Raw genomic sequence first — 8,889 nt, 5'->3', positions numbered from 1 at the left:
TGTTTCCACGTCTGTGGAACAAAGCTGGTGTTCGGTGCTCCCAACACAGTGGGTTAGAGGACCACAATGGGCAAATAAAAGGCTACCAATGGACATTCTCTCAGTGTTGCTAAATGGTTAGAGTTAATAGTGCGTTTGGCCTGGATTGAAACAAAACTAAACAACCCTCCACTTTTACTAAAGAAAATGAGGGCTCACCCAAAATAAGTAAACCCAGTCTCTGGAGTGAGTAAGAGCTCTTTTTTCTGGGTATTTTCACTGCTCTCTTGAGAAGGGCCTGACCCATCGCGCTCAGGAGAAATAAGCGCTGGGAGGAAATAAGGGAAATCGAACCGCGGTTTTAGGTCCGGGCTCTGGCAGGCACCGCCTCCGCCCCGCCTCGCCCCGCCTCGCCCCGCCCTGCGGCCCCCGCCGCGGCCCCGCGAAGGATCCGCCAATGAAGCGCCCAGGAACTGCATGACCTCATCAGGAGGCTCCCTCATTGGCTGCCGCCGCCGCGCCTGGTCGCCTCGTTCCGTTCGATTCCAGAAAGCCGCGCCGGCCCCAGTCCCCATGGGCTGAAGGCAGGTTGAGTTCTTCCCCAGGTCTGCGAGCCTCGAAGGCTTCTTTCAGACAGCAGACCCCTTAGAAGCGCAAGGCTGCTTTCTGACAAAGAATCAAGTGTTCCTTTCAACCAGCCAAGGGACTGGTTTTCTCGCTGACCCTTTGACAGGTATGTTCCCGGGATTTTGCTGGGACCTTCATCTTCCCCTCCCTACGTCCGTGACACATCTGGCTTCCCACTCGTTTCAGTCGTGTGTTCTGTGGAGTTTTCTCTTGCTTCGCAGTAGATGGACTTCTGAAGCCCCACCTTACCGTTAAATGCCAGTGATCATCTCCCCCCACAGCTAACCCGGGAATTAGTCCACTGACACCCCCAGAGAGGGGACACGCCTTTCACAAGGTCACACGGCAGGTCAGTTACAGAGATGAAAATCAAATCCAGGTTTCCTAACTTCAAGAGTTTTTTCAGACGCCTTATTATTATTATTCGTTTTATTTTTATTTTTCATTTTTTATTTTTTTGAGATGGAGTCTCACTCTGTCACCCAGGGTGGAGTGCAGTGGAGTGATCTTGGTTCACTGCAATCTCTGCTTCCCGGGTTTAAGCGATTCTTCTGCCTCAGCCTCCCGAGTAGCTGGGATTACAAGTGCCCACCACCACACCCGGCTAATTTTTGTATTTTTAATAGAGACGGGTTTCATCGTGTTGGCCAGGCTGGTCTCGAACTCCTGACCTCAGGTGATCCACCCGCCTCGGCCTCCCAAAGTGCTTGGGACTACAGCTGTGAGCCATCTCACCTGGTAATTATTATTATTATTTTTTAATTTGCTGCCTGAGAGCTCAGAAAGGAACCTCAGCTGGATAGGAGCACCCATATACCAATCCCATTCCAGCCACTCTCACTTTGACAGGACAGAATCAACGACCAGAGCCCAGGACCTCCTCGACTAGCACTCTCCTCTTACAAATAAGGAAACTGAAGGGTACCTGGTCGTGAACAAGTTGATGGGCAGCACTTGACCCAGACCTTTTACTTCTTACCCCTCCACCCCGGTTTGGACTCCCAAATGTGGGGAGGAATGGAATGCCCTACCAGTCCCCAGGGAATGGTTCATGCAGTCAGCATGGTTTTAGTACCTTTAGCATTTGATTTGGGAGAAAGATAACAATCAGAAGTGTCTGTATGCCTCACCAGCTGTCCAGCAGATCCCATAAACCTTCACCCCCAACCCTTCTGACCACCAAGTGCTTTGCTGCAGGAAAGGAGACCAGATTGTTGGGTTTTTCTCATCTGATGGTCGGGGGTGATCTGGGACTGCATATGTCTGAACACTGTGACCCTATTTTGAGTGCAAGAGTTTTGAAAACCCAGGACCACTTTGTTAGATGGTGAGGGTTGGTGAGCAGACTGGACCTGAGATCCTTTTTCAAGGCTTGGCTTGGGGGTAACATTCTCCAGGAAGACTTACTGGAGCACCCACCACAGTTGATTCCTGGCGTTCCTCTGGGTCCAGCTGCAGAGCTGTTGCTCACTTCTTTCCCCCACTAGACTGTGAGTTCCTTGAGGGATGGGACCATACCCTACACAATATTGTATCACTAAGGCCTAACACTGTGTCCGGCACATAATAGGTACTCAATAAACGTTTGTTGAATTGAACTGTGGAAACCTTGCACTCTATTGGCCTTGTGCAGGGGAAGATCACTCACAATTCCTCACTGAAGCAGATCCTGTGTCTATCAGGCTCCTTCACACAAAATGAGAATTAGTTTCTTTTTTTCACAGTAACGTGTCCAAAGTGCAAACTTCAAACCTGTTTGCTGATACAACTCCCCAGGAACAACCAGGTCCCTTGTGCCCACCTAGTTTGTGATTTCTCTTTAAAACTCCTGATGTCAGCTGGGCGTGGTGGCTCACACCTGTAATCCCAGCACTTTGGGAGGCTGAGGTGGACAGACCACTTGAGGTCGGGAGTTCGAGACCAGACTGGCCAACATGGTGAAATCCCGTCTCTACTAAAAATACAAAAATTAGGCAGGCGTGGTGGCATATGCCAGTAATCTCAGCTACTTGGGAAGGTAAGGCAGGAGGATCACTTGAACCCCAGAGGCAGAAGTTGCAGTGAGCCAAGATTGTGCCACTGCATTCCAGCCTGGGCAACAGAGCAAGACTTTAATCTCAAAAAACAAACAAACAAACAAACAAACAAACTCCTGATATGTGAATCAACAACATAATTTAAATCAAACCATTCTGCCAGGCGCAGTGGGTCACACCTGTAATCCCAGCACTTCGGGAGGCCGAGGTGGGCAGATCACCTGAGGTCAGGAGTTCAAGACCAGCCTAGCCAACATGGTGAAACCCTGTCTCTACTAAAAAATGCAAACATTAGCTGGGCATGGTGGCAGATTCCTGTAATCCCAGCTACTTGGGAGGCTGAGGCAGGGAGAATTGCTGGAACCCAGGAGGTGGAGGTTGCAGTGAGCTGAGATCAAGCCACTGCACTCCAACCTGGGTGACAGAGCGAGACTCCATCTAAAAAAAAAAAAAATTAAATAAATAAAACCATTCCACGTGTTTTCTTCTGTGCCTGGTCTGCTAGGAAGCTCAGAAATCAGTCTAGCCTTATGCTGAGGAACAGTCAGTCTCCTCCCTGTTGGCAGATACACCTTTCTCCCCCGTATCTGAATAGTTTCCCATCTTTACTTTGATGTTCATTTACAGATATAGGTGGGTATTTTATCACAAACCCAGTCTATGCCTTTTTTGGAGAAGATAGGACAGGTGGGGTACAGGGTAACACGGAAGTGTCCCCAGAACTCTGAGTGTGAGGAAAACACTCATGAAGATTCCTATTACAGGCAGGGCATCACAGCTCATGCCTGTACTGCCAGCACTTTGGGAGGCCAAGGTGGGTGGATCACTCAAGCTTAGGAGCTCAAACCAGCCTAGGCCACAAAGCAAGACCCCCATCTCTACAAAATTAAAAAAAGTTAGCTGGACATGGCGGCGCTACTTGGGAGATTGAAGCAGGAGGATTGGTTGAGCCCAGGAGTTCAAGGCTGCAGTGAGCTATGATGGTGCCACTGCATGCCAGCCCAAGAGACACAAAGAAAGACCCTGTCTCTAAAAAAAACAAAGAAAGAAAAAAAAAGGGCAGACACGGTGGCTCATGCCTGTAATCCCAGCACTTTGGGAGGCCGAGGCGGGCGGATCACGAGGTCTGGAGTTCGAGATCATCCTGGCCAACATGGTGAAACCCTGTCTCTACTAAAAATACAATAAATGGTCGGGCATCATGGCTCACGCCTGTAATCCTAGCACTTTGGGAAGCCAAGGTGGGCGGATCACGAGGTCACGACATCGAGACCATCCTGGCTAACACGGTGAAACCCCATCTCTATTAAAAATACAAAAAATCAGCTGGGCGTGGTGGCGGGCACCTGTAGTCCCAGCTACTCAGGAGGCTGAGGCGGGAGAATGGTGTGAACCCGGGAGGTGGAGCTTGCAGTGAGCCGAGATCGCACCACTGCACGCCAGCCTGGGCAACAGAGCGAGACTCCGTCTCAAAAAAAAAAAAAGCTGGGCATGGTGGCTCATGCCTATAATCCCAGCACTCTGGAAGGCTGAGGTGGGAGGTCGCTTGAGGTCAGGAGTTCAAGACTACCCTGGTCAACATAGTGAGACCCTGTCTCTAAAGTAAAAAACAGAACAACAACAACAACAAAAAACCCTCCTGTTACACAAAAGTTACTATTTTACAGGCTTAAACCAAAATCAGCTTAATTGTTATGGTGTCTACAGCCTGTGCAAGGTTGGAATGTATGGAGATAAGAAGTAAAAATTCACAGAGCTGGTCCAGCCTCATTCTGGGCAGGGGGACATAGGCTTTGGACATGTGGATATTCTCAACTGTGGAGAAATGGGTTCAACAGTGGGACTGATATTGGGGGAACCAGCCCCCAATATTTCAACGTACGTTCTTTCTATTTTCCCTAAGTGTCGGCAGGTCTGAGAAATAAAGAGAAAGAGTACAAAGAGAGGAATTTTACAGCTGGGCCTCCGGGGGTGACGTCACCTATCGGTAGGTCCGTGATGTCTGCCTGAGCCGCAAAACCAGCAGGTTTTTATTAAGGACTTTAAAAGGGGAGGGGGTGTATGAACAGGGAGTAGGTCACAAAGATCATATGCTTTAAAAGGCAATGAAGATCACAAGGCAAAGGGCGAAGCAAAGATCACAAGGCAAAGGGCAAAATTAGAATTACTGATGAGGGTCTATGTTCAGCTGTGCACATATTGTCTTGATAAACATCTTAAAACAACAGAAAACAGTGTTCAAGAGCAGAGAACCGGTCTGACCACAAATTTACCAGGATGGGATCTTTTCCCCACCCTAATAAGCCTGAGGGTACTGTACTGCAGGAGACCAGGGCATATTTCAGTCCTTATCTCAACCATGTAAGACAGACACTCCCAGAGCGGCCGTTTACAGACCTCCCCCCAGGAATGCATTCCTTCCCCAGCGTATTAATTATTAATATTCCTTGCTGGCAAAAGAATTCAGCGATATCTCTCCTACTTGCACGTCTGTTTATAGGCTCTCTGCAAGAAGAAAAATATGGCTGTATTTTGCCCGACCCCGCAGGCAGTCAGACCTTATGGTTGTCTTCCCTTGTTCCCTGAAAATCGCTGTTATTCTGTTCTTTTTCAAGGTGCACTGATTTCATATTGTTTAAACACACATGTTTTACAATCAGTTTATACAATAGTGGTCCTGAGGTGACGTACATTCTCAGCTTACAAATATAACAGGATTAAGAGATTAAAGTAAAGACAGGCATAAGAAATTATAAGAATATTATTTGGGAACTGATAAATGTCCATGAAATCTTCATAATTTATGGTCAGAGATTGCAGTTAAGACAGGCATAAGAAATTATAAAAGTATTAACTCTGGGAACTGATAAATGTCCATGAAATCTTCACAATTTGTGTTCCTCTGCCGCAGCTCCAGCCGGTCCCTCCGTTCGAGGTCCCTGACTTCCTGCAACAGACCGAGATGGCCTTCTGAACTTTTCCAGGGCTGACGACCACCTTCTTGATACCTTCCCCTCTCTCGTTCTGAATCCGTGCCCACCAGGTAAGTTAAGGATGATTTCAGCTTTGCATGCTTCCTAACACTAAGAGTGGGGTCTCCTGATTATGAGATACTGGGGGTTGGCTTCTACTGCAAATGAGAGTTGGCATGGGATTGAAACAGTGGTCTCTGGTGGGCTTCATTAGTGGGACTAGGCAGAGCACCCTGGAACACTGACATATTTCTGGACTTGCAAAGCTGAAACTTTAGACCATGGTTTCTACACCTGACTCATGCTACCCAGGGCCCTCCCTGAGCAGCCAACTAGCCTTCTCCATCTGGCTGTCCCTCTCAGATGGCAACAGATGGTAAATTAGAAGCACCAGCTTTGGTGCCTATAGTGGAGTTGCCCAGCAAGTTTCCCACTGCTTTGTCCCTACAATGGGAATCATAGTTCCAGGCAGCTGGAAGTGGCTCTTTGGAAGAAAGTTAGGGGACCCTCAGGGAACTCCAAGGGGGAGGGGCACAGAGCCATCCTGAATCCATCCTCAGAAACCCTGCTCAAGACAATGATGGCACTGATGCAGCTTTTTTTTTTTTTTTTTTTTTTTTTTTTAAGATGGACTCTGGCTCTTGTTGCCCAGACTGGGGTGCAATGGCGCAATCTTGGCTCACCATAACCTCCGCCTGGGTTCAAGCGATTCTCCTGCCTCAGCCTCCCAAGTAGGTGGGATTACAGTCATGCGCCACCTCGCCTGGCTAATTTTGTATTTTTAGTAGAGACCGGGTTTCTCCACGTTCATCAGGCTGGTCTCAAATTCCTTCACCTCCCAAAGTGCTGGGATTACAGGTGTGAGCCACTGTGCACAGCCTAATGCAGATTTTATAAACAATAACCTTGTCCATTAAAGCAAACCTGCAGACTCGAGGTCTGATAAACCTGGAGGTTGGATAATTCAAGTGTAGCACAGTCATGCCATGGAATATTACACACCGGAGAAAAGAAGACACGACGCCATTTTTAGAAAGCTCAAAACAAGTGAAACCAAATGATATCGTGTATAGCAGGGGTCCCCAACCCCTGGACCACAGACTGGTACTGGCTAGTGGCCCATTAGGAACCAGGCCGCACAGCAGGAGGTGAGTCGTGGGTGAGCAAGCGAAACTTCACCTGTATTTACAACTGCTCCCCATGGCTCACATTACTGCCTGAGCTCCGCCTCCTGTCAGATCAGCGGCAGCATTAGAGTCTCATAGGAGCACAAACCCTGCTGTGAACTATGCATGTGAGGGATCTAGGTTGCACACTCCTTATGAGAATCTAATGCCTGTCTCTCATCACCCCCAGATGGGGCCGTCTAGTTGCAGGAAAACAAGCTCAGGGCTCCCACTGATTCTACATGATGGTGAGTTTTATAACTATTTCATTATATATTATAAGGCAATAAGAATAGAAATAAAGTGCACAATAAATGTAATGCGCTTGAATCAGTCCAAAACCATCCCCCCACCTCCCCCTACCCATGGAAAAATTGTCTTCCATGAAACTGGTCCTTGGTGCCAAAAAGCTTGGAGACCTCTGGTGTATAGGGTTACATGTTGTACTCACATTATAAGAAGTGGCGGAAAGCAAGTTTAGTGATAAAACTAGCTAAAAAACAAAGCAAGGGTATAACAAACACAAAAATCACAATGTAGTTAACTCTGGGATAGCCAATAGTTTCCCTGGTGTTCATCTTATTATTTTATTACGTAGGTGCCCCTTGATTCTGGGTATTTTTGTATGTATCAAATATTACATAATTAAAAGCCAGCTGAAGCCAGCTATCATGACTGCACTCTCATTACTCACGCCCCCTTGGGGGCCTGCAAGCTGTGGTGTGGTTTCCAGGTTCCCCGTGAGCATCGCCGCAGCGACCGCCCACAGCACCAGCTGCTGATGGCTCACACCTCCTGGGGCTGCAAGGCCTGTCCCTGGCTCTGGCAGCGAGATGACAGGGCTGTTGCCCCGGCAGGGTGAGGCCAAAGGTTAGAGGTGATCATTCTTTCTGCTGGCACACTGAGGCCCCTTGTGGATCCCCGTTTCTGGGTTTCTGTCTCCCCCTTCAACCTGCCCATCAGCTTCAGACAGTGGATCTCCACTTCCCTGTGGGGCTGTTTACCAGGATGCTCACCTGCCCAATCCCAGCCCCTCCACCTTCCTTCGGCTCATTCATTCATTCAACCTGTATTGACTGAGTACTCACCGTGCATCAGGCACCGTTCTCAGTGCTGGGAATGCTGTTGTGAACAGAACCACACACAAATCCCTGCCCTCCTGGGGCTTTTGCTCTAGTGAGGGGAGGCAGATAATACACACTCAGTTAATAACCATAGATCAGGTGGGACAGAAGAAAACTACAGCAGGGTAAGGGGGTAAGGGTGAAGGGAATGAGGGGGAGCAAAGGTGGACAGAGTGGTCGGGGAAGGTCTCTGTGAGGATGTGACCTCCCTCACTGCCTTCAGAAGGAAGGTAGGGAGGGACCACATGGGTTTCTGGGGAAGAACCTTCCAGGCCAGGCGAGGGAGGAGAAAGGGCAAAGTTATGACCCCTCCTCCCACCAGTGTCTCCTTCCCCTAAGCTCTCTCCATCCTACCCTGGCCACAATCCCTCTCTCATTCTCTCTCTCTGTTTTCTCTCTCACGCCCGCTCCCTTGCTGCTCACCTCTTCCCTTATTCTGATTGCACAGGGAATCCAGGCTTTCGGAGATGAGGACTGGGAGGTCTCCAGACCACACAAGCCCCCTATTTGCACTGGCCTTTGGAATGAGCCTACAGCCTGCCTCCACTGCTCCTGGCACCCCAGCTGTTCTCAAGGAATTGGCCAGAAGTCAGACTCCCTTCCCAGCCGTCCTCCACTTCTTTCCTGCCAGGTACCCCAAGCCCCATGGTGGGATTGGGCCTATAGGCTGTGATTTTCCACATCCTTGTCAAACCTGTACTACCTGAATGCCTAGAGGAAAAGATATTGCCTTAATTACTATTATGAGCATGAATGCCTTCTTACTCTTGAATTTAGCTGAGTGCTGCCTGCAGGTAAAGTCACCTGGAGAACCATCCAGGGACTTTGTCCTCATAGGATCACTTGTACCTCTCTAGGGTTGCTGTGGCAGCTGCCAGAGTGGCCCGGGCCATGGATGAGGGCCAGGATATGGAAGGCAGAGGCAGAAACGAGCCCAGAGGCCACAGGGCCCAGCTCTCAGGCTCCCACGGTGAAGCCCAGAGGG

General features: G+C 49.0%; 1 long non-coding RNA gene across 2 annotated transcripts; it reads left to right on the top strand.

Annotated features, from left to right (window-relative positions):
• The first annotated feature begins 506 nt into the window (after window positions 1–506).
• On the top strand, window positions 507–8,645 carry LOC104002135 (uncharacterized). Of its 2 annotated transcripts, XR_008539077.2 has the most exons (5): window positions 507–712; window positions 4,546–4,629; window positions 5,554–5,685; window positions 6,971–7,028; window positions 8,353–8,535. It is a non-coding gene; the product is annotated as an uncharacterized LOC104002135 (long non-coding RNA). The 2 variants fall into 2 exon arrangements; XR_008539076.2 differs by lacking the exon at window positions 4,546–4,629 and having other exon boundaries at window positions 527–712; window positions 8,353–8,645.
• The last annotated feature ends 244 nt before the right edge of the window (window positions 8,646–8,889 follow it).

This window comes from Pan troglodytes, chromosome 15 (genome assembly GCF_028858775.2).
Source record: "Pan troglodytes isolate AG18354 chromosome 15, NHGRI_mPanTro3-v2.0_pri, whole genome shotgun sequence".
NCBI classification, from domain to species: domain Eukaryota; kingdom Metazoa; phylum Chordata; class Mammalia; order Primates; family Hominidae; genus Pan; species Pan troglodytes.
Note: the sequence above shows the minus strand (reverse complement) of the source record. Positions and strands in the feature narration are given on the sequence as shown.